General features: G+C 40.2%; 1 long non-coding RNA gene across 2 annotated transcripts in view; it reads left to right on the plus strand.

The window, feature by feature from the left end:
- The window catches only part of LOC308624133, an 864,944-nt gene that overhangs the window by 365,253 nt on the left and 473,542 nt on the right, over positions 1 to 26,149 (plus strand). For both annotated transcript variants that reach the window (XR_014016930.1, XR_014016931.1), the window contains one exon: positions 2,617 to 2,733. This is a non-coding gene — a long non-coding RNA (uncharacterized lncRNA). The remainder of the gene's footprint in view (positions 1 to 2,616; positions 2,734 to 26,149) is intronic.

Genomic DNA, 26,149 nt, shown 5'->3' on the forward strand with positions numbered 1-26,149 from the left:
AAGTAAAATTGCTTTGTTCTAGGGCTGACTGAACTAAGTTGGTCAAATGTGAGGAGAAAATGTCTTCCACAAACAATTCTGGCAGTTTAAAGGAACAATCCCTTAAATAACAAACCGTGGCTTTAAAGGCCCAGAATTGGCAAGGGATGCCTTTCAAAGAGGCCCACAAACAACTATTTAATTAAATTTGATGCCTCTTTTTCTAACAATATATGTTTGGAACACTCTGCTCTGAATATAAAATTCCAAAGGAAATGGACTGCATGGTCATCACCATCCATGAAGTTGGCACTGACCCCCATTTCTCCCATGGAATCATGTCAGATGGGATGTTAGCTTAACACAATCACAATAGTTGATAGGAATTTGGGCTAGGATCCTCATTCATTAAGTTCTTAGGGAGTTGAGCGAAAGAAATAAGCAATCACAGTAACATGACGGTTATGTGAATTCTAGGTATACTAAATCCAAATAGCGCTCAACTTATAGAAAGAACTCTGTCCTGGGGGAATCAAGCGATCTGGACTCAGAGTCCAGCTTCTTCACTTACTCACTAGAAGTGCTACCTTGTATGAACTACATACATTCTTTGTGTCTCAGTTTCTATGGCTTAAATTAAGGCTAATTATACATATTTCATATATGAAAACTATGAACACTAAATAAAATACTCTATGTGAAAGTATTCAGCCCAGAATCTGGGGAAGAGTCCAGCAGAGACTGAGACCTCAAAACCTTGTTTGAATCTCTGGAACCCCATCAACTTTGCCGTTAAATTTCATTCTCACCCTGCAGGGCTTTTGGGAGGTAATGAATAAGCAAAAATCTTTAAGACTCTTGGGCATAACAGGTACTTTTTTAAATTTATATCTTTTTTTATTTAAAAAATAATTATTTTTTCTAATTATTTCTAAACTATTATTGTTTACCATTTCCATTATATTTTCAATCAGTATTATTGGAATTAATAGTGTTCGAAATCCAGAGACCAAATATTACACTGGGGCTAAATTAAAACCTGATGCAGGCAAGCAAATGATGAAACACAAACTCCCCACATGGAAATTAACATCATCTCAGAGACATTATTAGTCACAGCAATGAGGAACTAAAAGTTTGATCTCCTAAAATATGAAGAAAATGCCTTCATAGGACATGTGCTTTTATGCAAAGTTTCTTTGGTGGCCAAATTCACACCATGTACATAATGTTCAGAAAAATCAAGTCTTTTAGCTCTGTCGGTCCCCAAAAGATCCAGGGCTAATGCCACATTCAGATTTGCATGTCTTCTTTTGGGAATGGCTTGAATAATGGAGAAATGGGATTTTTGTTCCAGTAAGCGTTCCTCTGGTTATAAACAATGATTGTCTCAATACAAATTCTCCCTGTATCCACCCTCCTGGTGTGTGTGGGGGCTTGCGTGGGGGGCTAAGGTAGAGCCACACTTCACTCGATGGATTGACCTCCCAGAGGGAATCCCCCCGGGTCTGAAGGCCACCTTGACTTCTACTGCAGGTACAAGTGGCTGATTGTTAGTCTCACAAGGTTGTTAAGCTTTTTGAAACAGGAATTTAGCATAGAGTTAAGAGTGTGGCTTCTGGAGAGACATACCTGGTTTCAAATTCAGCTCTGTGACCTTGGGCAAGTTACTGAAGCTTTCTAAGTCTATTTCCGTTTTTTTAGAAAATGGATATCATAAAACCTTCTTTGCCATGGGTGGTTAAGAGAAGTAGAATGAGATGTTAAACACAGAGCTTTTGGTCGAAGGCCTGGCACATAGCAAGTACTCAACAGACGTTAGCTATTATTATTTACAGGTTTGATGTCTCATATTGAATCTGAGTCTCTTCATGGGCACTGAGGATGAAAGGGTAGTAGGAGTCAGTAGAGGGCGCCCTTTGTGGTATTAGCAACTGCACGTCCTGAAAAGGGCCTGGCCGGAGACCAATCTGCATGGACTATTTTTTTTTTTTTTTTTCCAGTATGCGGGCCTCTCACTGTTGTGGCCTCTCCCGCTGCGGAGCACAGGCTCCGGACCCGCAGGCTCAGCGGCCATGGCTCACAGGCCCAGACGCTCCGCGTCATGTGGGATCTTCCTGGACCGGGGCACGAACCCGTGTCCCCTGCATCGGCAGGCAGACTCTCAACCACTGTGCCACCAGGTGCCACCAGGGAAGCCCTTCATGGACTATTTTTAAAGACACTAGTTTCTTGGACTTTCGTTTGGCCCCTGACCCTTTCTGACTTTTAGATTTTTTTTCTCCATTTTCCAAAATTAAGTTCCTTGTTCACACATTATCCAAGGTGAAGCACCCTGTAGTGTGTGTTAGTGATCACAGATGGAGGGTCTGTATGGGAGGAGGAGCTATAGTCGTCTCCATAATGCATGAAGAAAACAGTGAAGTGCATCCCCTTGCAAGGACATAATGGAGCTTGCTGAGGCTCTTTTGCATAAGGAACTGTTCCTGAGAGCCCACATTATTCATCAGCAAACAGTGCAGCAGTGTGAGAGTGGGCCGCCAGGGAAAGGATTCTTACTTTTGGCTTCACCACAAACTTTCTAGGTGACCTTGAGCAAGTCCAGTGACTTTGTGTCCTATTTTATTTGTCTTACAGTAAGTGGGTTGAGAGGAGAGACAGTCACAGCTTCCTAGACCAACATGAACCTCGGGAAGTCATCTTAGCCCATTCTCCCATGTCATGAAGACTATACTTCCAACCATTTTCAGAGAGGTAATCCTTCCTCCTGCCTTCCCTTCTTCCTCTTACCTCCCTCTATTCTTTCCCCCCTTTCTTTCATTTGTTTCCTTTTTTTGGTTCTTAAATTGTTGTAGAGGCATGGTGTTTGATTATGCCAACAGTCTCGAACTGCAGAGCCTTCAGCGGCCAGGTAGGTCAAGTCAGTTGAGTAGAACACAGAAGGAAGTAGTGGTCCTGTAAAAAGCTGGAGAGTGCCTGCACTCCAAGAGGCATCCATGGATGTTTATAACTGTACAAGCTAAAAAAAAAAAAAAATCTGCTTTTTGAGGCCTTTTATGGCATGTGGCCAATCTGACACGTCTGAATTATTTAAATGTCACCATAAATAACCATTATCGCCAATAATGCTGAGCTAATGGGAGGATCTGATAATTAGATACCAATTTTCAAATATTATTGGCAAATACTCCATATGTGAAAACCTATAATTAGAAACAGTATATTACGGTGTGACTCTTTGCTCTGAAGAAAACCTGTTTAGTGCTTTTTAAAAAAACCATTACCTTTACAAAAATTCATCTTACACTCCTTTTCTTTTGGAAGACCTACTTTTAAAGGCAGGCAGAACCTTAGAGATACCCTAGGTGATCCGGGATGACCCAGTTAATTGGCAGACGAACAAAATAAAACACAAATGTCTTGATCCCCGATTCAGCATTTCCTGCTCTGACCACTTTAAAATTGTGTTGGTTTTTCTGGTTCCCGGAGAAAAATTTGGTTGTCCTTTCCCTAATTTTATTTTCTTCTTGTATTTGTTATTCTTAATTAACAAAGACTCAAAAATTCTCTGGCACACTTAGGCGGTACAAATGCACTAGTGTGTAAAGCAGAGGATGGACACAAGTGATCTTTTGATTCCCCCTTATTTTCCTTCCTCTTTTGGGCCGGGGCAAATCCATCACACCGCAGGTGCAGCATCAGCCAACACCTCTGGGAAAAGCTCAAAGGCGCAACTGGTCTCCAAGCTGAGGGTATAAGCTGGAGCCACAATTCATCAGGCTCCTGAGAGGAACTGGGCATGGACGGCACATTAGCTGTTGTAGGAGGGTTGGCCAGGAATGGTGAACAGGGCAGGCTAGGGCTGCATGAACTGAAGTACAAACGAAAAGTTTTAAAAGGCAGAAGAAAAACGAAAGCCAAAAGCCCAGAGCCACCTGGCATGAGTCCAAATCGAAGTGGCTGGCTTGGCAGGATCAGGAAGGTGCTTGTGGAAGAGCCCTGGGGAAGAACATCTACTTCAGATTCTGATTTGGCTTCAACTGATCAAAGGCAAGCAGGCTAGCCTCCCTTTGAAATGAGGAACACAAACTGTGAAGGTTGGATAAGGCCTTAGAGATCACCTGGCACATCTAAAAAAACCTCTCATTTCACAGAGGACACCTCAGAGAGGGGAGATCACATATTTGGAGGCCAAGCTTGACTGCATTCCTGCTCTCCAAAAACAGGGTCTTTTACAGAACCCTACACTGCTTCACTTTGTCTGGGATTAGTTGAAATTCATATTCTGGCAGGGTCTCAATGGGCAGGGTCCAAAACTTTCTGAAGAATGTTGGCCTCTAGCACTCCATTAATCAGTTACCATTTATTAGACGCATAGGAAAACATTCAATTTAGGAAGAGTGCTGTGGCTTGTTTAGTAACCTCTGTCTTGATCTACCTATTTGCTTAGGTAGATCAGAGATAGGGTGGACAGCTCAATCAATCATGCTGATGGCCAACTTATTACAAAAAAATTAAGTCAGGTCATCTAAACAATGTTCATTGATTTTTTTTAAAACATGGCAGTGAATTGATTATAATGGTTGATTTGTTCTATAACTTTAATTTGTAAAATGCATAAATTGAACTTCTTTTAATTTGATGGATTGTGTGTTGCAAACTCTATAAGGGCATAGATATTCAAATGTAAGAAGTGTAAAGTGGATTTGAAACATGAGTAGGAGTTGGAAAGTGAGCATTCAAGACAGGAGATGCCTCATGAATAAAATAATATGAATTAGCTAACTTTATTAATAGACTTACTTTAATAGAAGACTTACTATGTACTAACTACTATAGTGAGTGACTTACATGTATATGGTATAAAGTGTGATCGTCTCTATTTTTCATAGAGAGGTCAAGTCGCTTGTCCAAGATCTCAAATAAGACCGAGTCAAGGATATAAGCCTCATGCCCTATACTGTCTAGTTCTGAATCTTATCTGGTTTGGAGGTAGTTCGAAAATCAGAGTGGTGCAGAGATTGGAGTATTAGATGAAGAGTTAGGTGACCCGAGTCCTTAGCTCTGATTTTTCCTCCAACTCAGATCATGCTGGCCATCTTTCGTGCCTGTAAGTGGTGAGGTTGGACAAGTCTAGATGATGTCTTAGGACTCTTTTTCTGAGTTTCTACTCTTAATAGCACCCATGTAAGCAGCACTTCATATGCCTGCGAAAAACACTTGATCCTGGCTTTTTAAGAGAAACTGTGTTTAACAGTGTTTTTAAAAAAGAAATGGTCTAAAGAGGCAGACAGAGCTAGGGCCATATCCTGGAACTACGTACATCACCTTGGACAGATTAGTCTAACTCTCTGGGCCTTGGTTTCCTCACCTGTTGGAAGGGGATCATCATTAATCTGCCTCACATGGGTGTTGTGAAGATTAAATGAGACAGCATGTCTTGAGCAGTGCCTGGTACATAGTAGAATCTCAATAATCATACATTTCCTTTGGAGTTCTCAACTTAGAAAATTAGAGTCAGGTGCTGAAAACCAACTATCTACTCTTCCAACAAGGAAATTAATACATTTCCTGAAAATTATCTGGAACAGCTTTTCTTTTTTCTTTACCTCTTTTGCTTCTCTCTCTTTCACTCTCCCTCTCCCTCTCCCTCTCCCTCTCCCTCTCCCTCTCCCTCTCTCACTCACTCTCGCTCTCAAGCCCAACCCTTATTTAGTGCTTTATTTTTCCCTCATAACATCCTTGGGAGGTAGGAACTATGATTGTCCCTTTTCACACTGAAGAAACCAAGGCATAGAGATATTAAGTAACCTGCTCAAGACATACAGCTAGAAAGTGATGGAGAAGGACTTAAGCTAAGACAGCCTGGCTCCAAAGCCCATGCCCTAAACACCACCTCCCACATGTCACATGATCATCCCAAAGAACCCTTGATTTTGAATCAGAGGAGTGGGACTGTCCATTAAGTATCAAAAGTATAGATTAGCTGGCTGGGAGCATTTATAGCTCTTAAAGGCAATACAGATTCCTCCCAAATGACTGAAGCTCAAGAGATCAGAGTGAACATCTAGGGATGGATCATCTCTATGCCAAAAATCTGTGTACCACTGAGACATCTTCTATCCCTCAGTTAAGGACAGAATAGATTTCTAGAATATTAGAAAGATTTTAGAACACAGGCACAAGAGTAGTTCTGCAGTTTGGTTGCAATGAATCTTTACAGAAGAATTTGGTAGGTACCACGATTTTTTAAAATTAATTAATTATTTAAATTTTATTTATTTAATTTTATTTATTTAAATTTTTTTGGCCGCGTTGGGTCTTTGTTGCTGTGTGCGGGCTTTTCTCTGGTTGTGGCAAGTGGGGGCTACTCTTCACTGCGGTGCACAGGCTTCTCATTGCGGTGGCTTCTCCTGTTGCGGAGCATGGGCTCTAGGCGCATGGGCTTCAGTAGTTGTGGCACGTGGGCTCAGTAGTTGTGGCTCACGGGCTCTAGAGCGCAGGCTCAGTAGTTGTAGAGCACGGGCTTAGTTGCTCCGTGGCATGTGGGATCTTCCCGGACCAGGGCTCAAACCCATGTCCCCTGCATTGGCAGGTGGATTCTTAACGACTACGCCACCAGGGAAGCCCAGTACCACGATTTTTATTTTGTTTTATTTTAACATGAAATACAGGTATATAAGCAGGTGTCCTTCTCCCTCAGACCAAACAATGGGCAGGACTCAGAAAAGGCTCAACCTGCAAACTCCCCAATTATCACATTACTGCCTTCAAAGTTCAATTCTCCCTTTTCCCCAGCTCATTTCCAAAATGTATTTTCAAAGGCAATGTCATTTTTGGAATTAAGACTATGTCATGCATTTATTTTAATGAGACAATGCTAATTAAATCTTTATATGCTGGTTACTTAGGGTTTCAATTTTGCAGTTTAATGGTAAAACCTTTTAAGGAATTCTCCTTTGCAAGCACTATGCTAAAAAAGTGCATACACCTCTCTACCTTTAGAGAGGTTGAATGACAACCCAAGCATTTCCATTTCCAAATGAGTTAAATCCTTCGCCAAACAAAGAAACAAAAAATAAAGTAAGGGATGGGCATTTCCCAAAACCAAAAATAAAGCAAGGGATGGGCATTTATCAACACATTTACGTATCGATCTTAATTACTCTGGCTGCAAAGATGTAAACAAAAAGCAAAGGGAGTTAAATTGTTAGCCCAAGAAAGATAGGAAGCATCCCTTCCAAATAATGAGGTATTTTGTAGCCTTGTAGACACTTCCCATTTTTACATCTAATGTTTGTTGTGGAGTCGTTTTGGCTGAGTAGTAGTCATAATAATAGCAGTCAGTACTTGCTAACAGCAGTTAGCTCTTACAATGCCACAGGCACTGCACTAAGCACTTCACATAAATTATTGCATTTAATGCTCACAACCCTATGAGGTAGGAAACATTAATTTTTCTATTTTTATGGATGATGAAATGGAGACTCAGAAAAATGAAATAAGCTGGCCAAGATCCTGGAGCCAGTAGAGTGGTGGAGAGTCTGTGAATCCAGGCACCTGAGGCCAGAGCCCAAATCGTGCTCCTCTTCTATCCCAGTCTGTCTGGGCAGGAGGAGTCCTTGCCAATATTTTAATCTGCCAGGACTAAATTGAGTTTCACGGGGTAGAGACCCTGTTTCCGTCTTGTTCACAATGACACTGGCCTGGCATCTACACAGTGGGCACTCAATAAATAAATAAAATAGTTGAATCAATTAAAATATGCTTTCCAGGTGCCCAAATATGACAATGATATTAAGCTTGCAAATGTTCAGTCCTACTGGGTCTCTTCTACATTTGGGCTGATATAAACCCTGTGCTTTTAAACGTCACACTTTTATTTAAAATAAAGAAGAAGAAAAAGCTTGCAGTTTAGCACATATCTGCTCCCCATCCATCCTCATGCTTGTGATTTATGAAAATCCTGCTCTCTGATTTTTTTTCCAGACTCTGATGAAATCAGGATTCAGACTAAATGCAAAAGAGGTCTAATAAACTGATGCCTAATTTAATTAGATTCATTGAATCAAACAAATACTCATTGGGTGTTTACTGTGTCACAGGGCCAGAAAGACCAGACCCTGCCCTTAAAGAATTTATAATCCTGTGGAGAGAGAATAAGACAAATACACAAGTGACTCTGTAAAATAAGATACATATCAAAAGGAAGGAAGGAGTGAGTAGATATGTGGATCCTTGGGAAGGAGAGATCAGAGTTGCCAGCATGTGACAGCCCCCTCAGCGCTCCCCAGTCCAACCCTCTGATGACAGAAGTGTTCTGTACTGGCACTTCCCAACAGGGTATTGAGTAAGCTACTGAGTCCTGGAAATGTAGCCGGTATGAGTGAGAACTGGAATTTAAAATTTTTATTTCAACTACATGCAAACAGCCAGATGTGGCCAGCAGCTACCATATTGGGCAGCAGAGCCCTAGATCTACAAACTTAGCTGTTTATTACCCAGGGACCTTTTTAAGAATGCAGATTCTCATTCCGTATGGAGATTTAGATGAAGTTGGGCTGGGATAGGGTTTGGGTGTATAAAGCTCCACATGGGGCTCTAAAGCAGACCAAGTTTAATACTCCAGCCTCAGGCTATCCTGGCTGGGCTCTGTCCTGTCACCACTCACAGGCTCAGAGGGTCTGGCAGCCACGTTGGCCTGGGCCTGATAAAGGCAAAGATGTCGCTTGACTTGGCTTTGCTCTAAGCCACTCTGTTTCCTTCCTCTACCTACTCAACCAAATGTTTTTAGAGGTGACCCAAACTCTAAGCTAATATATAACTGAGGTCCAAGGTTGTGTTTTATTCCTCTTGGTAGGCACTGTGCCACATTGCCTGGCCTATGAGTGGTATATAAATGTTGGCTGAAACAACCACGATATGTCACAAAACACATTTTCAACAGTCTTCCACTCATGGGGCCTGCCACCCCGGAGAACAAAGTCTACCTGAAACAGGTGTATGGATGATGGTGTGCAAAAAGCAAACACAGGAAAGCCAATGCGCTCTTTAAAAGATTCATAATTTGACTCCAGAAGGAAAGTCATAAAGAAAGAATTCTTTTGTCTAGAATCTCAGGATAAGGCAAACAAGTCTGGACTCCTGCCTTCAAACCAAGTATCAGAGTGCACCATTGTTCTCCTTACCCTCTTTGAAAACAGTTGTCAGAAACCATCCTGCATAAAAACTAACCTAAACAAAAAATGTCTATCCCTGTAGCAAATGCCATGATTCTTTGTCTATGTCCTAAAGACAAGGCTGAGTGTAGGAAACTTTTTAGAAATTACGAATTTTTGATGGTGCCTGATAGAGTGCTGAGTGTTTAGGGGGAGCTCAGAATCCGTTGTGGAATGCATAGGCCTTTAGGTGCTAATGCCCCTGTTTTGTGTTTTAAGCATTTTAGTTGGCTCCCATCAAAAACATTTGTCATTTTGGGATCATACCCTTGGGCAAGATAATAGTAGAAGACATGAGATAAAAGTAATGCTAAAAAACCAGCAAGGCAAATTCATATTATGGTAAGAAAGATGGAAATCGTTTTTGAGAACTCAGGAAATGATCTCTATACTTCCCGCTAGAAGAAAGGGGATGGGAAAACATGCCAACTGATAAGGCAGCTCTTAAGAAGATGAGAGTGAACTCAGGATTTGGAGCCAACAGATTGAATTAAAATCCAGCTCTGCATGCATAAGAGTCACTTTTCTAGACTCCAAGTCCTCCTTTGAGAGCAGTGTGAGCATCCTTTCTTCATGGGGTCGTTTAAAAGGCTCAAATGAATTGTCCTCCCTCAAAAAGATATGTTGAAGTCCTAACCCCTGGGACCTCAGAAAGTGACCTTTTTTGGAAATAGGGTTGTTGCAGATGTAATTAGTTAAGATGGGGTCATACTGGCGCAGGGTGGGCCCCTAATCCAATATAACTGGTGTCCTTATAAGAGGGAAGATGATGTGAATACAGGGACACACAGGGAGAATGCCGTGTCAATGAAGGCAGAGACTGGAGTTATACAGCTACACCAGTACACAAGGAACACCAGTTTGCCAGCAAACCACCAGATGCTAGGAAGGGGCAAGGAAGGGACCCTCTGCAGGTTTCAGAGGAAGCATGACCCTGCTGATATCCTGATACCTTGATTTCAGACTTCTAGCCACCCAAACTGTGAAACAATAAATTTCTGTTGTTTACGTCACCCAGTTTTTGGTACTTTATTATGGCAGTCCTGAAAATAATACAGTGCTATATGTGTATTAACTACTTTCCTAATTAGTTTTACATGAATGCTTATTTAATATTTAAGGTGCTCACTCTCCTCACCACCTTTCTCCCCACTACATACCTACAACACATACACTGATTATGAAAAGAGGTTGTTTTCTACCATTGCCTATACATCTTATGGATAGGGAGATACCCATTCTTTTTTTTTTTTTTTTTTTTTTTTTGCGGTACACGGGCCTCTCACTGTTGTGGCTTCTCCCGTTGCGGAGCACAGGTTCTGGACGCACAGGCTCTGCGGCCATGGCTCACGGGCCCAGCCGCTCTGCGGCATGTGGGATCTTCCCAGCCCGGGACACGAACCCGTGTCCTCTGCATCGGCAGGCGGACTCTCAACCACTGTGCCACCAGGGAAGCCCACCCATTCTTAATTTTAAACCTCGTGGTAAACTCGAGGATCTTTAGAGCTTCTTCTCTAGGACTTAGCAAGCAAGACTAATACTTACTCATGAGCTATCTCAGCTCTATGCCAAAATCATTTTTCCTCCACTGTTTTGAAAGTCATATGCCAGTTACAGTTTGCAGACTTCTTGAACCTACAGTCTTTCAAATCCCTTTTAAACCTCAGATTCTAAGACAGGCAAAGGAAGCTGGACCAGGAAAAAAAATTGTTTTTTCTGTTTACATTACTTGCAGGATCAAGAAAGTTTTTTTTTCTTTCTTTGTAAGAAATGAGCTATTTTTGCATAACTGGAATCATAAGGTAGCAATTTAACATTATTGAATTGAGAAACTGACTGAAGTCTAAACAACAAAACATGAACCAACAACTGGGCTATTTTTATTGCTCCTTTTTAGTACCAGCAAGTGCAGTGATATAAAAACTACCATGAAATCAATTAATTTTAGTCTTTTTACAAATTATTTTAACTCTCCTCCCGTAATATGTCTATATAAAATAATTGCTCTGTAATTACCGACATGATTAAATGTTAAATAAACGCGAAATCTTTAGTTCGGCAGCCTTAACAGGCCTAGAAGGCTAAGTTTCATTACTTCTTTTTAACTACTTCACAGTATATTGCTTAGTATTTTCACTGCACACATGGATTTCAACATGCCATGTTAATAAATGTTCTATAAGGAGCCAGTTGCTACAATGGCTCTTGATTATACATTCAAAACTACATATAGACCAATGAAAAAAATAGACTCATCATGGTTGGTACTGAAAGTGCCAGTATGTAGGCTGCTAATACAAACGCTGTAGATTTTTGGATGCCAACTAAGTCAAGCAACTCCATTAGATTGTATTAGATTTTCTTTTGCTCCCAGACTGAATGAGAGTTTAGTTTGTAACAGTGAAAATAACTTCTCATCAAAAAAATGGCAAACATTTTTACATCCATTTCAGAATATTTATTGCGTTTTTCTTTGCTCAAAGAGAGTTCTGTACTATCTTTTGTTATATTTTTTTATATCCAGTAGTAATCTTTATTACCTAACTGACATTTTCACAAAATTTTTATTTAAAAAATGAAAGCATCCAATGTCCTTCAGAGGGGAGCCTATACTTTTAGATCTCATCTAGCGATATTTCTCTAAAGAATCTGACTGCTTAGAATTTGCCAATTAGAAGACTAAGTGCTGTTTAAATCTCAGACTGAGAAAATGTCAAGAACATATCCCTTCCACATTGAAATGTTCCTTTAAAATTTGGAGACCGACATACAGAAGTATACATATCTTTAGTGTAAAAAGTTCCTGCTACTCAAGGTTAAAGACTGCAGTGTTCCGGGGAGTGACAGTATTTGCCCTTCAATTTGATAGACCTTAAGCACATTGTATTTCTACAGAATGCCATCTTTTTTAAAGAAGCAAAATAAAGCCATCTGTCCCTGAACTCTTAAAATAAACTTGGTTTCAGTTCTTTTTCTAAACTATTTTTATATAACTTTGTTCTAATAAGGACTCAAAGAACCTGATTTTCTTCATCACTGGGAGAGGATAAATATAGCAAAAAGTGTGCCTGTCTGTTCAAACCTTCCCTTTGAAGGCTTGGGGGCTGCAGTGGCTCCCTAAGGAAGAGTGCTAAGATAGCCAAAGGCCAGGGGTGGGGAGCAGGATATAGAGCAAGAGGGACAGCACCGTGGGAAGTGCTTTGCCTACATTCTCACAGCATGAGATGGTGGCACATGTGATTATTTTCATTTTATAAATGACCTTAGGGCTCAGTGATCAAGTGACTTGCCAGAATTCCCACAGCTAATTGGTGAAAGAGCTGATATTAAATCCAAGTATGTTACATTCTGAGTGAGAACCCTTTCCGTGAACCCACTTGCCTCAGTGATCTTTTTTTTTAAATATATTTATGTACTTATTTATTTATGGCTGTGTTGGGTCTTCGTTGCCGTGTGCGGGCTTTCTCTAGTTGCCGCGAGCGGGGGCTACTCTTCGTTGCGGTACACGGTGCACTTTCATTGCGGTGGCTTCTCTTGTTGCGGAGCACAGGCCCTAGGCGTGCGGGGCTCAGTAGTTGTGGCTCGCGGCCTCTAGAGTGCAGGCTCAGTAGTTGTGGTGCACGGGCTTAGTTGCTCCGCGGCATGTGGGATCTTCCCAGACCAGGGCTTGAACCCCTGTCCCCTGAATTGGCAGACGGATTCTTAACCACTGTGCCACCAGGGAAGCCCCGCCTAAGTGATGTTATGGGACCTCCAGTAAGTAGCGTGAATACACTGCAGCGTTCTCCCAGGTACACAGAATAAAACTAACTTGTAAAGTAAAACCTTGGTTAACCAGAAGATTAGGCTCAGGGAATTTGCAAATTTAAAGGTTTCCTAGAAAGCTTTTAGCTTCAATCTCTAATACCCACTTTCTTGCCTTTGATAATGATAGTTAAATTTTTATTTTTTTTAAAAGACATTTTTTCTTCAAGGCCTTGATAATGAACTCATATTGGAAAATTTTTAAAAATCTAAAGCCTTGGTTATTAACTTATTTTCTTCCAATTTCCCATTTTCTCCTAAAAGTGGACTCTAGAGGAAAAGAATTCCAGTTAATTAGGATTTTAGTAAGCTGGTTTTTAAATTGGTTTAGTAAATTAAAATCAGGTGAAAGCTACCTCCCTGAATTTGAAATAGTTTCTTATTATAGATTCTCTTTGATGCCAATGTGTTCACCTATGTTAGTATGCATTCAAAACTAATGGTCCAATACTCAAAGTACTTCAGCTCATGGATGACCTGGATGCCATAAATCCACCAGAGCACATTAGTGGGATGGTCCTTAATTACACAGTTTAGCCTTTGTGTAATCAATGGTGCAGAGGAACAGCTGAGAACATTGAAATGCCAGCAGTCATTGTAAATCATAATGCATTCCATCGTCTCTTCCATTCCTGTGTCTTATTAAAAGTAAAACGAATAGTTTCAGTTAAATATCTGTATTGCCAATCATAACCATTAAAATATAAAATAATCCAATGCTATTATAAGATCATCTTTATTACTTTCCCTAGTTTTCTAATGGAAATTGTAGTTACTTTTTGAACTTTAAATATAGGAATGATATTTTTAATGAAGCAAAATTAAAGTTATCTCCTAGAAAGGTTGACTAAATAAAAAGGTTATTTCATAATAAAGTACATTTTAGAATAAAATGCAGTGCAATCTTATCTATCTAGGACTAACATACACCTTAAAAGCTTTCTGTAGAGTTTAAGGTTTAAGAGTACACTAGTTAAACTGTGGAATGTTCAACTGGTTATAATAGTGATGAAATATATTAATGTTGTTTTATTATTACTTGAAGTTATATTTAAATGAGGATAATGAAGACATAATTTGAACACAAGACCAGAAAATGAGAATTATTTTCTTGGAGAATTAAGCAACTTTTAATAAGCTTCAGCAACTTGGGATAAAATAGGGACAGGTAACTGATTTTTTAGGTTATTGTACCCTTCAAAGGAACAATAGAAATGAATTAGAATAGTTGACTGAACAGTTCTTCTGTGTAAGGCACTGTTGGGGAGTGGGGGGAAGTAGGCATCCAAAGTGGAGGTGAAGTTGCATGCAAAGCAGTGATGTCCAGAGCCAATTGTGAGCATTTCTTTTCACATCCAAGTTTAGAGACATCGTGTTGTTAGCTTATGATTGGTCATGGTGAGTGTATTTACACCACAGAAATTGGCAAACACTACGAATCAGGCTTATCTTTTTGGAGAGCTGACTTAAACATTTACCAGCACACCGCTGGTGTCAAGGCACCAAAGTAGCAGAGGTGGAATAGGTACATGGAATCAGATCTATTTCATTATGAATGAGATTCAAGGTCTCTAAGATAGGAACGGAAATCAAGACAGAAAAGAAGGATGGTGCCTAGCTATGGAGGGCTTTTTATGCTTCACTAAGAAGTATTCTCTCAATTTATTATCCTTGTCAGAGACCTAGCAGAAAACAGAAGGTACATTCAAAAGGGAGTGAATAAAGAAAAATTTTAAAAAGGGATCATTTACAAGGTCATGGACAAGGTTAAGGTAAACTCACAAAGGATGGCTGAACACCCCTGAGCTAGCTACTGCACGAAGCAGAAGTCAACAAAAACGAGATGGCAGAGGACCCACTGGGACAGTCCATACAATCTGATTCCCAGGTTACAAAGCAAAGTGGAGTAGGGTGGTTCTGGAGGGGTATGGAAAATATCCAGCACAATCTCATTATCAGTGGGGACCACTAAATGTCTTTGCAGGGAACTATGGGATCATTTCTACAATTCAGAAAGATTGATCCACCAGCTGTGTGTAAGACAGGAGAGGGAACATAATGGATATGGGGAAACCCACTAAGAAGCACTTTCAATAAGCTAAATAAGAGGTAATGAGAACTGAAATTGGTAAGACTTAAGAAGATCTCAAGAGGCATGGAGAGAAAAGTAGAATAATAGGGCTTCCCTGGTGGCGCAGTGGTTGAGAATCTGCCTGCCAATGCAGGGGACACGGGTTCGAGCCCTGGTCTGGGAGGATCCCACATGCCGCGGAGCAACTGGGCCCGTGAGCCACAACTACTGAGCCTGCGCATCTGGAGCCTGTGCTCCGCAACGAGAGGCTACGATAGTGAGAGGTCCGCGCACCACGATGAAGAGTGGCCCCCGCTCGCCGCAACTAGAGAAAGCCCTCGCACAGAAACGAAGACCCAACACAGCCAAAAATAAATATAAAAATAAATAAATAAATAAAAGATTACTACTTAAAAAAAAAAAAAGGAAAGTAGAATAGTAATAAAAGTGTTCAGGGGGCTTCCCTGGTGGCGCAGTGGTTGAGAGTCCGCCTGCCAATGCAGGGGACACGGGTTCGTGACCCGGTCCGGGAAGATCCCACATGCTGCGGAGCGGCTGGGCCCGTGAGCCATGGCCGCTGACCCTGCGCGTCCAGAGCCTGTGCTGCGCAATGGGAGAGGCCACAACAGTGAGAGGCCCGTGTACCGGAAAACAAAAAAAAGTGTTCAGGGAACCAGAGATGTACTGCTATAAAGCACAGTACAAATATGAAAGATAATGGCATCTTAGTGAAAAATAAGTGGCTCTGTCTCCATCATCTCCTTTGATAACGATTTGGTGATAGTGTCTGAATTAAGTTATATGTCAATACAAAGATGAAGCGAAAACAAATTATTACAGGGGCAGCATACTAACTCAGTGCTGAACCGATCTCTGTATTATGAACTATAATAATTGAGATCAGGCAGAAAAGTAGATCTCTCCATGGAGGACAAATCAATAACAACTAGGTTTTATGGTCATTAGCACCCTAATGAAATTACTTACCATCTAAATCTCTTGGAGGATCTTGAACACTCAACATCAGTCACGTCTTTCATGTTAACACCCGGCCAGATGTGGCTAAGTACAATTTACATAACGGAGATCAGGAACAAGAATGATATTCCACACATGAAACATTTGCATACCAAGCAAGAGGGTCTTAAGATAACCCTAAACTAGTATTTAAAAATTTACATCTGGGGCCTCCCTGGTGGCGCAGTGGTTGAGAGTCCGCCTGCCGATGCAGGGGATACGGGTTCGTGCCCCGGTCTGGGAGGATCCCATATGCCGCGGAGCGGCTGGGCCCGTGAGCCATGGCCGCTGGGCCTGCGCGTCCGGAGCCTGTGCTCCGCAACGGGAGAGGCCACAGCAGTGAGAGGCCCACATACCGCAAAAAGAGAAAAAAAAAAAAAAAAAAAAAAAAAAAAATTTACATCTGTGGGCAACACAGTTGATGTGTTGTCAGTTAGCCAGTGTCTTAATCAGGGCTTCATCTACAGTAAAAGGAAATGTATTAACGGGGGGGGGGGGAGGCAATGGAAAGCAGGAAATAAAAGAATGTATATTAGCTTACTAGACACTCTGTGTCACTCTCACATACATTTTATTTTTAACCAAGAGGTGGAAAAGTTAAGTAACATGCCCAAGACCACAGAGAAAGGAAGGAGAGACTTTCTCCTCCTGTCCTCTTTAGCTCTTAGTCTTGGTATGTCAGCCCAGATATGTCAAAGCATTGGCATGCCACTCAGCCAGCTCAGGCACCTGAACCCTTGCTCCTGCAATTCTTCTCTCTGGAATTCAAGCCTTCTGTTCTCTTCCCCTTTCCATGACTAGATTCAACACATCCCATCCCTTCTGTACATAATGCAAACTCCCCCTTTGCGGAACTTCATAATAATCTGTCTTGTCTGAACTCCAGTGTACTTTAGAGGAAGGGGGAAAGGAAGGTCTGAGATTAATGGCCCCCCTTTTGCTCTATTCTATGCCTCACTGTCTTCTGTATCTCAAACTCATCGAGCTTCTTCCAACCTCCAAATCTTAGCTTACAAAGCTCCCCCCTGCACCCCATTGCCTGGCTAATTCTCACTTATGCTTGGGATTTTGGTTGAAATGTCACTTCTTTAGGCAGGTCTTCTCTTAGAAGCCTCCAAGTAATGTTCTATTCTGGCTTCATGAACTTCTCTTTCACTGGACTTAACACAGACATACTTTTACATTTCGTTGTGTGATAATCGGATTAATGCTTTTACCCCCCCCTCAGAAGGCAAGCCCCACATAGGAGGGGACTGCATTTCATCTGTTTTGCTCACCACTGTATCCCCAGCTTACACAAAAAGCTCTGTACAGAGGTGATGCTGTCAATATTTGCCAAGTGACTGAAGTAAATGACTGTCATGTTCTAAGCATTATAGCAAGAGCTTTCCCACACATCTTCAGAGCAACCCTGTGGGGTCATATCACTCCTCCATTCTACAGATGAGACAGCTTGGGGGATCAGACAAATCTTTTAACCAAGATCACACAGCTAGTATTTGATAGCATTGAAATTCAAACCCAGACCCATCTCATCCGAGCCCCTCTTTTTTTCTGTTGTTGTGGAATGTCCACAGATGATCACTTAATTATTTTGTCTTGTCTCTATTCATTCTGTTTCCCCAGTGAGTCTCAAAGCTTCTTTGGGATGGAAATAACACCTTGTACACTTTTTTCATTCCTCCACATCACCCTGCTAATAGCACTGGATATTCTACATGCATTTAATGAATACTTTTTGATTAATAACACTTCCTTGGCATTAATAACATAAAAGCATCCCCAGATGAGTTCAGCTTTCTATAATAACCTGTCTAAAACAGTAATGTACTAACATCTCTGAGTATAAGTACAGGTTTAAGGGCTACTAATTTCTACCCAACTATTTAGGAAATAATTTTTTTTTAATTATGAGAAGAAACAGCATGGCAAAATGAAGAAGACATATGATATGGAAATCCCTTTCCTCTTTCATCCCCTGAATATTTGTAAGTGTGTTTTCCATGTGCCAAGTACTCTTCTAGGTGCCAGGGACTCAAGGCTGAGTAAGCCAGAGTCTTTCCCTTAAGGAGCTGTTTGGTGGAGGGGTGGTGTCACTATGATGTGAATAAATAACCTTAAACTAAGATAACACACTGTGCTTGAAGTGAGGACAAGGAAATGTGGGAAAGTCAAAGGCAGTGTGACTAACTCAGCCTGGAGGAAAACCAGAGTTAAAAACACCTGGTCCTATACACTAACTGGCTGTGAGATACTGGACAAATTCTTTGTCTCAGGTTTTTTCCTTATCTTTAAACCAGGGATAATAGTTGCTATGCCCTCCTCTCAGCACACTAGAAAATGCTGTTTATTGGCAAGGGTAACCAGAGGTGACTAACTGGGTGGTACTGGCTGTCCCCAAGGGCTAAGAGTATCACTATCTCCAATTACCTGTAAATGCACCCAGCTACCAGTTGGGAAGCTCTGATTAGAAGGATTAAACAGACAATGAATATAAGGTTCTCTGTATATAATTATTATTTTCAGCCCTCAAAGAATTCAAAGAAAATGAGGCACTTAATTGTATTCTAACACTCCCATTCATGAGTAAAGGAGAATCTGCTAGTTGAAACAGGGTAGAGGCTATAGAAGCTAAATCATAGCAACTTTTTCCTATGTCAATCTACCAGGGGTCTTCTTAAGAGTCACTTGATTTGGCTTGCCTGGTACTTCCTCTTGCTTTGTGACTGACCTGCTCCCAGGAGGACTCTTGGTTACACTGCATTGGGTTCTAATCTTCTCCCAACCAGGAGCTTTGTAGTTTGGTCAAGAAGCAAGAAGATAAATGTTATTCAAGAAGCAAGAAGATAAATGTTAATGAAGATGGTGATACACAGAATCAATAATAACAGTGGTAGCAGCAGGATTTATTGAGCATTTACAAGATGCTAGCCATTGTTCTAAGAGTTTTATATGCCTCAACAACTTTATTATCTAACAATGGATTTCAGAGAGTTGAGGCTTTTGGGTCTGTTAGTTCTAACAGTGTCTTGAATTCAGCTCCTCTTTGGGGAATGATAGCTCTGAACTGAACCTTTTCTTTCTGGTTAGAAAATCTGATTCTATGAATCACAACTTAGGGGTATTATAATATTTCAGAGAGAAAAAAGAGAGAGTGGATACAAAGCAGAATCTAGAAACAAAAAAGCTCTAATGTATTCATCTGTTTGCCACTTCTTTCAAAGTATATCCGCTGACTCAAGATTTCTTGCATGTCTGGACAAATATAAAGCTCTCTTGGGGTTCATCACAAAAGGTGACAACTGTGTGAACTATTGACTTCTCAAATATCTAGTCTGAATCTTCTTGTCTGTTAAAATACCTCCACTTGCCTCCAAAAGAGCATCCAGACACAACAGCAGTCAGAATGCCAGATTTCCACATAATAATACTACTACTATCCATTGCTACTATTTAGTAAGTACTTACCTTGGTCCAGGAAATGTGCAAAGGGCTTTAGACACATGATCTCATTGAATGAATCCAGTGATTCTATAAGGCAGGTTCTATTATTATCCCCATTTTACAGATGAGGATACTGAGGCTCACTGAAATCACTCCAGGCCACAGCTAGGATGCAGTTTTGGAACCAATTCTTCCCAACTCTAAGACCTGCCTAGTTATCCACTCTCTTTGCCCTGCCTCGGATTGTACATCCTGTAATACTATGGCAGGGACTCAGATTGTTCTGATGCATCACTTGGATGCCAGAAGGATCTCTTAAAGCAAAACAATATTTAGAAGCAAATCTCAAGTAGCTTCTAATATTGCTAGCAGCTTTAAGCTCTTGTAAAAATCACTCAATACTTTTTGTAATATTCAGCAATCTCCTTATCTCTGCAAATATCAAAGTAACTTTTTTCACAATTAATACTTGGACTTCTTTTCTCTGTGTAACAGAAAGATGTTTTTCAATTTTTAGAAACCTTCTAAATTTAGATGATGATATAATTCAATATGCCATGTGATGGTACTGGTTAGGAGAATGCAATCTTTAAGTATGCATTTTCATCTATTTAAAATTACTTACCTTAAAAACAATTTAAAAACATGCTGTTAATAACTCCAATGTAATTTTAAAGGATAATTCAGTGATGATTGGTTAAATAAAAATATCAGATTTTAAAAGTTAAAGTAATAAAAAATACATCATGTTTTATTTTACATAAACCTTACTTTGGTAATGGAATTATAGAATTTTTAGAGCCAGATGGGCTATGAAAGCTAGTCTAGTCCAATCCTTTTGTTTTATAGCTGCAATTAAAGAGAAAGAAGCATAGCCAAGTGCTTTAACAGTGCAGTTTCAGAGTCGGACCCAAGTTCACATCCCTGCTCTGTCACTTACCAGCTCTGAGACTTCATTTGTCATCCAGATGAAGTTAGACTTCATCTGTCATCCAGACTTCATTTGTCGTCATTCTTGAAAGTGCCCTGCTTAGAAAGCAGGACTGCTATAAACTGAGAATTCGAATAAAGGACTCTCTCCTCTAAAACAGATGTATATTCTACTCATTCATTCATTCATTCATTTGATAAATATTTATTGAGTACACACTAGTTTGTGGCCTTGGGCAAGTTACTTAATTGCTTTGTGCGATAGTTTCCTGAGCTGTAAAGCGGGTGTCTACATTATACAGTAGTTGCAAGGATTAAATGAATGAATGTGGGTAAGGTGTGTGAGATAGTTCCTGGCACACTGGAAAGGCACAATAAGATGGATAGCATTACCTTTCTCCTACTGCTTCTACATTCTATATTAGGTAATATGGTGGGCCCTGGGGATGCTATTTGGGAGTTCTGTATAATATTTTCTTCCTAAAAACTAAAGCATCTCATGTGCATGGAGTGAATCTCTCATTCCATTGCTCTATCCTGAGGGTGAAGCCATTTGGAAACTTCTTCACTAGGGTTCTCTTTTGACAGTGTTATCCTTCATGCATGAAGAGAAAACTATCCCACCAGTATTTGCCCACATACTTTGTGTTTTTCCTTCAGATGGTTTTGAAGAGACCCAAGTTTTTCACCTGGCCTCCCAGGAGAGAAATGATGAGTTTGTGGGTATGTGCGGGAGGTCAGCTGGGATTCCAGAGACAGACTATCCCCGTGGGACACAGCAAAGCTAGTTGGTCCTTTGAGGGGTTAAACCTGACATGTAGTTCTCCCTGCAAAGAACTATAATCAGCTGGAAGAACAAGTGGAGAAATCCAGTTAATTGCCACTCCAGAGTCTTCAGTGGTTCTATCATGCTTGGATAAGTTAACATACATTCCATTAGTGTCTCGGAAACTCTCAGGTCATGGCTGAAGTCCTACATAACTCTCACTCATGATCTTGGAAATCACAGAATTATGAAGATGAAAAGAAATTTGAGCAGTCAGGCAGCTTCTCAGTCTTCCTTCTCACAAGAAGACATTACTCCATCGCACAGAAGTGAGAAGTAGTTAAATCTTTAAAATCTTGAGAGAAGGCTCTCCCCAAAGCTCATTTTTAATGTGCCAGTCTTAATTAAAGCAAAAACATAAATGTCTCAGTATGGAATCTAGTATGTCATCCCTGTTGCATGTGGGTGTGCATGTGTGTGTATGTACACACTGGTCATCGTTCTCTGGGAGGAAAGTTAAAATACCCCTGCCAAAGAACAGAGCAAAATCAAACAAAGGCAGAAAGCCACGCCACTACTGCATCTCTTTTCTAGGCAGAACATCCTCAGTTCTGCACACACATTCTGGGTTATATCATTTTCTTACCCTAGCATCACTGTCCTATGAACCTTTCTTCCCAGCTTGTCACAGTATTTTTTTAAGCTTCTAAGTTCAGCTTAAAATAAAATGTTAGAGGGAAGGTCTGATTAGGCCTTAGGTATCTGGGAAACCCAGCTTAAGTTTCTCTGCATTATACATTATAATTGATGCATCCAAAATCCTTGCTCTTTTTGGTAACCCAAGAGGTAGAATGCTGAATCACTGTCATATTATTACCTGTTCTGACTTCATGGTCCAAGAAGCAGCCTTGATGTGAATGGGAAAGGCACTGGGTCTGAGAGAGGCAGTGAGGCTGGTCTTATCCCAGCTCCATTGTTTCCCTAGATGTGTCCTTAGACAACTGAACTTGCATTAGGAAGAAGAGCCTTGCAACCCCTCTTCTTTTATAGATTAGAGAAATATTAGAGAAACATTAGAGAAACATTAGAGAGAGAAATATTAAGTGACTTGTCCAAGGTCACACTGAATCTCTCCATGGCTCTGATTCCTTAGTTACTGAAAAAAGGGAAAAGGAATGATAATACTTGGTGTCTCAGATTGTGGCAGGTCAAATGAGATACATATTTAAGGACTCTGCAGAATTTGAGGTTCTAAAACATGAGGCATTATTCAGTTTGTCAGCTCAGCTACATCTTCTCTTTAAGCAGCTTGTACAGCCCTATGTTTCTTGCCACTGAAATTCGTTCTGTTTCCAGCCTCCTCTCCTAACCACTCAAGACACTCTGAATTCTGAGTCCTACAAGGAATTAAGAACTCTGTCCCCAGTGTAGAGTTCTCAACAAACTTAAGGTGTCTCCCCTCTTTCAAACAGCCATCCAACTCACTTATGTTCAATGAGGTTAGATCTAAAATTGTCTCCGGCTGAACACTGGTGTTCCAGGTGATAGCCCGTTCTGGGAATTAATCAGAATGTTTCTTAAAGCTTTTGCTGGCAGCCAAACTTTGAACGAAGGCTCCTACTTCTGTACAGATTCCGTAGCTCACACTTTTACCGTCACAGCATCCTTTATTGTACTTGGCAGTCTCCTTTCTGTAACCTGTACTAGACTTAAACTCACTGAGGGCAGAGCTACATCTACCAGAGCAGGATTCCTCAACCTTGGCCTGACTGACACGTGGAGCAGATACTTCTCTGTTGTGGAGGGACTGTCTGTGCATTTTAGGATGTTTAACATCATCCCTGGCTTCTAGCCAGTAGCACACCCCACCCTCAGTTGTGACAATAATTGACAAAAATGTCTCCAAATGTCCCCTGGGGGCGGGGTGTGTGCAAAATCATCCCTAGTTGAAAACCTCCAGGCTAGATCTAGCCAAGTGCTTTTTCATACCAGGCACTCAATAAATACTTAAAATGCTTATGATGGATTAAGCATACAAGATGCAGAAAAATCAAGCTAATTTCTTTTGGTTTTAGTACCTCTTATGATGCCTGGCACATGGCTGGTGGTCAGTATATATTTACTGAGTGTGCAAGGGTTCTGTAATCCTAAGCAGCTTCCTATATCCCAAGTAAAATTCTTTCCCTCAAGAGAGTCCAAGGGAGGTGGTGGGGAATTGTCCTATTAGGGGGAGAAAATTTTTAAAAGAACAAAACAATCTCTCAGTTGTGGGATTAGGAACCAGAAAAATCATCTTGTTGTGTCCCCCAGACCTTTAGCTCTCCATTTCATCATGACGTATAGGGCAGAAATCAAATTCATTGCAGTGGTAATACTAGAAATATCTACCAGTGTTCCTGGATCCTTTAAAACACAACTCGGATAGGGGCGTGAAGCACCAGGAGGGATGCAGGACATCCAGAAGGTCACACATTCAGTCATTGGTGTCAGAGCTGGGAAATGAGCCTGTGCCTTCCTGACTCTCTGTACAGTACTTGATTACAGTGATTATTATAGATGCAAATTAAGACTTATTACTATTGTGAAATAACAGTACAGGTTAATGATATTCTTTATTGCCATGCTAACATTTTTTTCTAGAGGGGAAAATTATAGGCATGAAACCAATTAAGCAATCTTTCTTTCTTTGTAAAGCTTTTTTAGTTTTCCTAAATGCAGATTCTCTCTTTGTGCTTACTGCTTAATAGTGCAGATTGATTTTTTTTGTCTCTTACTGAGATGGATGCTGTCCATTTTTCCCTGTATAGATCAAAAATGACTATGCTGATACATTATCTCACAAAGGGCAGTCATGAATAGGAGGAGCAAATATTTTGAAATGAATACGTAACAGACGTCCTCCTGTAGAGGTTAAGCATTGTTGGAAATGCCTCCCTTGGAAATCTTTGCTAGTCAAAGTCTTGCGATTGCCTTTTCCTGGACCTCACTGTAGGATGGCTCTTCTCCCATGATTGAAATGGGGGCTCCAGAAATGGACAACAGATTAATCTGTGTATGCCTCAAACTTTAGATAGTTGTCCTTTGCTCCCAGGTCAACATAATATTTGCGACAAAAACCTTTCACAGAGAAGTATGTCAGGTCATGTGTATATTGTTAATATAACTACGGTAACCAAAAAATGCCACCAGTGTGTCTGTTTCATACACAAACGAGGGGGCAGTTGTGGAGTCCACATGTCTGCCGGGGTATAATAGATGTGAGCTAGGATGGCCAGAAAATTACAAGACATTTATATTAATCAGAGCTTTCAAATAACATTTCAACCCCTGAGCTATGAAGAGTGTAAATGGAAGGCAATAAGCCATCGTAAACACAGTTTTCACTCCTCAGTTTTCAAAAGTAAGTGTTGTAAGCCAAGGCAGCAGCATCTTTGGAGGGTACCCTCAAATCAGAGCTGACAGACCTCCAGTCTGTATCAATGCAAGTTTAAGCCTAGTTTCTGTGCATCTCAGGATGACTTTTGGTATATTAAGTGTAATGGTTCCATCCAAGTTAAACGTTTATGTTAGTTGTGGTATTGAAGACACACACAGCTTCCACAAACCTTTTAGCAATCTCACTAATTATGGTAGCTAGTCCTTCCAGCCCTATTCTCCCAACCTTGTCATGATACAAATGAGGAAACTGAGGGTTGGTGGGGTTAAGAAGCTGATCTAAGATCAACTGGCTATGACTAGGTAGCTTAGTTACCAACCAAATAACTGATAAAACTGCTAATAATATCCTACCTTTGTTAGACCTTTTGGAAATACTCAAAAAGTAAAAATAATAATAATAATATATAAGCCTGCATATTGTTTCTTTTAAAAAAACTCTAACATAAAATGGCATATGTTTTAATTATTGAATAATATGCTTAACACTTCTATAGGGTGGCCATAAAGTCTGAAAATATATACTATATTATTTTATCATGTATTGTAATTTTAATGTCAGTAAACAATTTATTACGCATTTGTCTATGTTTTGAGACTTGGATGCTACATCCAGTGATGCATCCATAAAATAAGTAAAACAAGAAAATTTAAAAGGCAAACTTCATTTAAGAAAACTTGTAGAATGAATGGTTCCCTTGGTCACTAAAGTATTGGATTTTACATATGGGGTTTAACTTTTGTCTCTATTCTGCACTTGGAGCCCAAACAAGAGAGAATACATGTTTTTCTGAATTCATCTATATAATTATAATTTCATCTTGAATAAAATATTAATCAAAGCTCTATTCATGAGTTAAAGATACTTACATTGTTCCCAGAAACCAAAATAAGATTATGAGTCTAAAATGGAATTTGCTTTATCTCCAGATTGCCTTAACCCAAAATAGGTGTTCAGCATAATTCTGAAAAGTTAAATACAATATTTGAGCAAGCTTACATTAGTGCTCAAGCAAATCATTCAAAGAACTATTATTTTGTAGCTTAAAAATAAATTATAAGAAAGCATTATGAAAGTCTAGTAGAAAGTGACACCCAGGTCCTATAATTTACCATACTTTATTCATGGCTTATTTATGGTGACATTAAAAAGTCCACCATTCTAATTATTTATAATCATGCCCAACTGGCTTGGGAAGTAGCATTATAATTCTGTAGAGACAGATTTTCTTTAGTACCTACTGGGTTTGTTCCCATGAGTGTCACTGGTTTAGAATATGTGGTAATTGTTCTAACAGTTCAGGTCAAGAAGCTAGCCTTAGCAGGGTCTAACCAGAGAGAAATCAGTGATTGAGTTTTTCCCTGCTTTTTGGGAATTCCAGACACTGCCCAGAACTACCTATATTACTGTTCAGAACCAGAGTTGGCAGTTGGATCTGGTCTAAGATTTTATTTAGCAGAGTGATCCTTTTCTAATGGTAAGTA

Source organism: Mesoplodon bidens, assembly GCF_964165515.1.
Source record: "Mesoplodon bidens genome assembly, chromosome: 10".
Lineage (NCBI taxonomy): Eukaryota > Metazoa > Chordata > Mammalia > Artiodactyla > Ziphiidae > Mesoplodon > Mesoplodon bidens.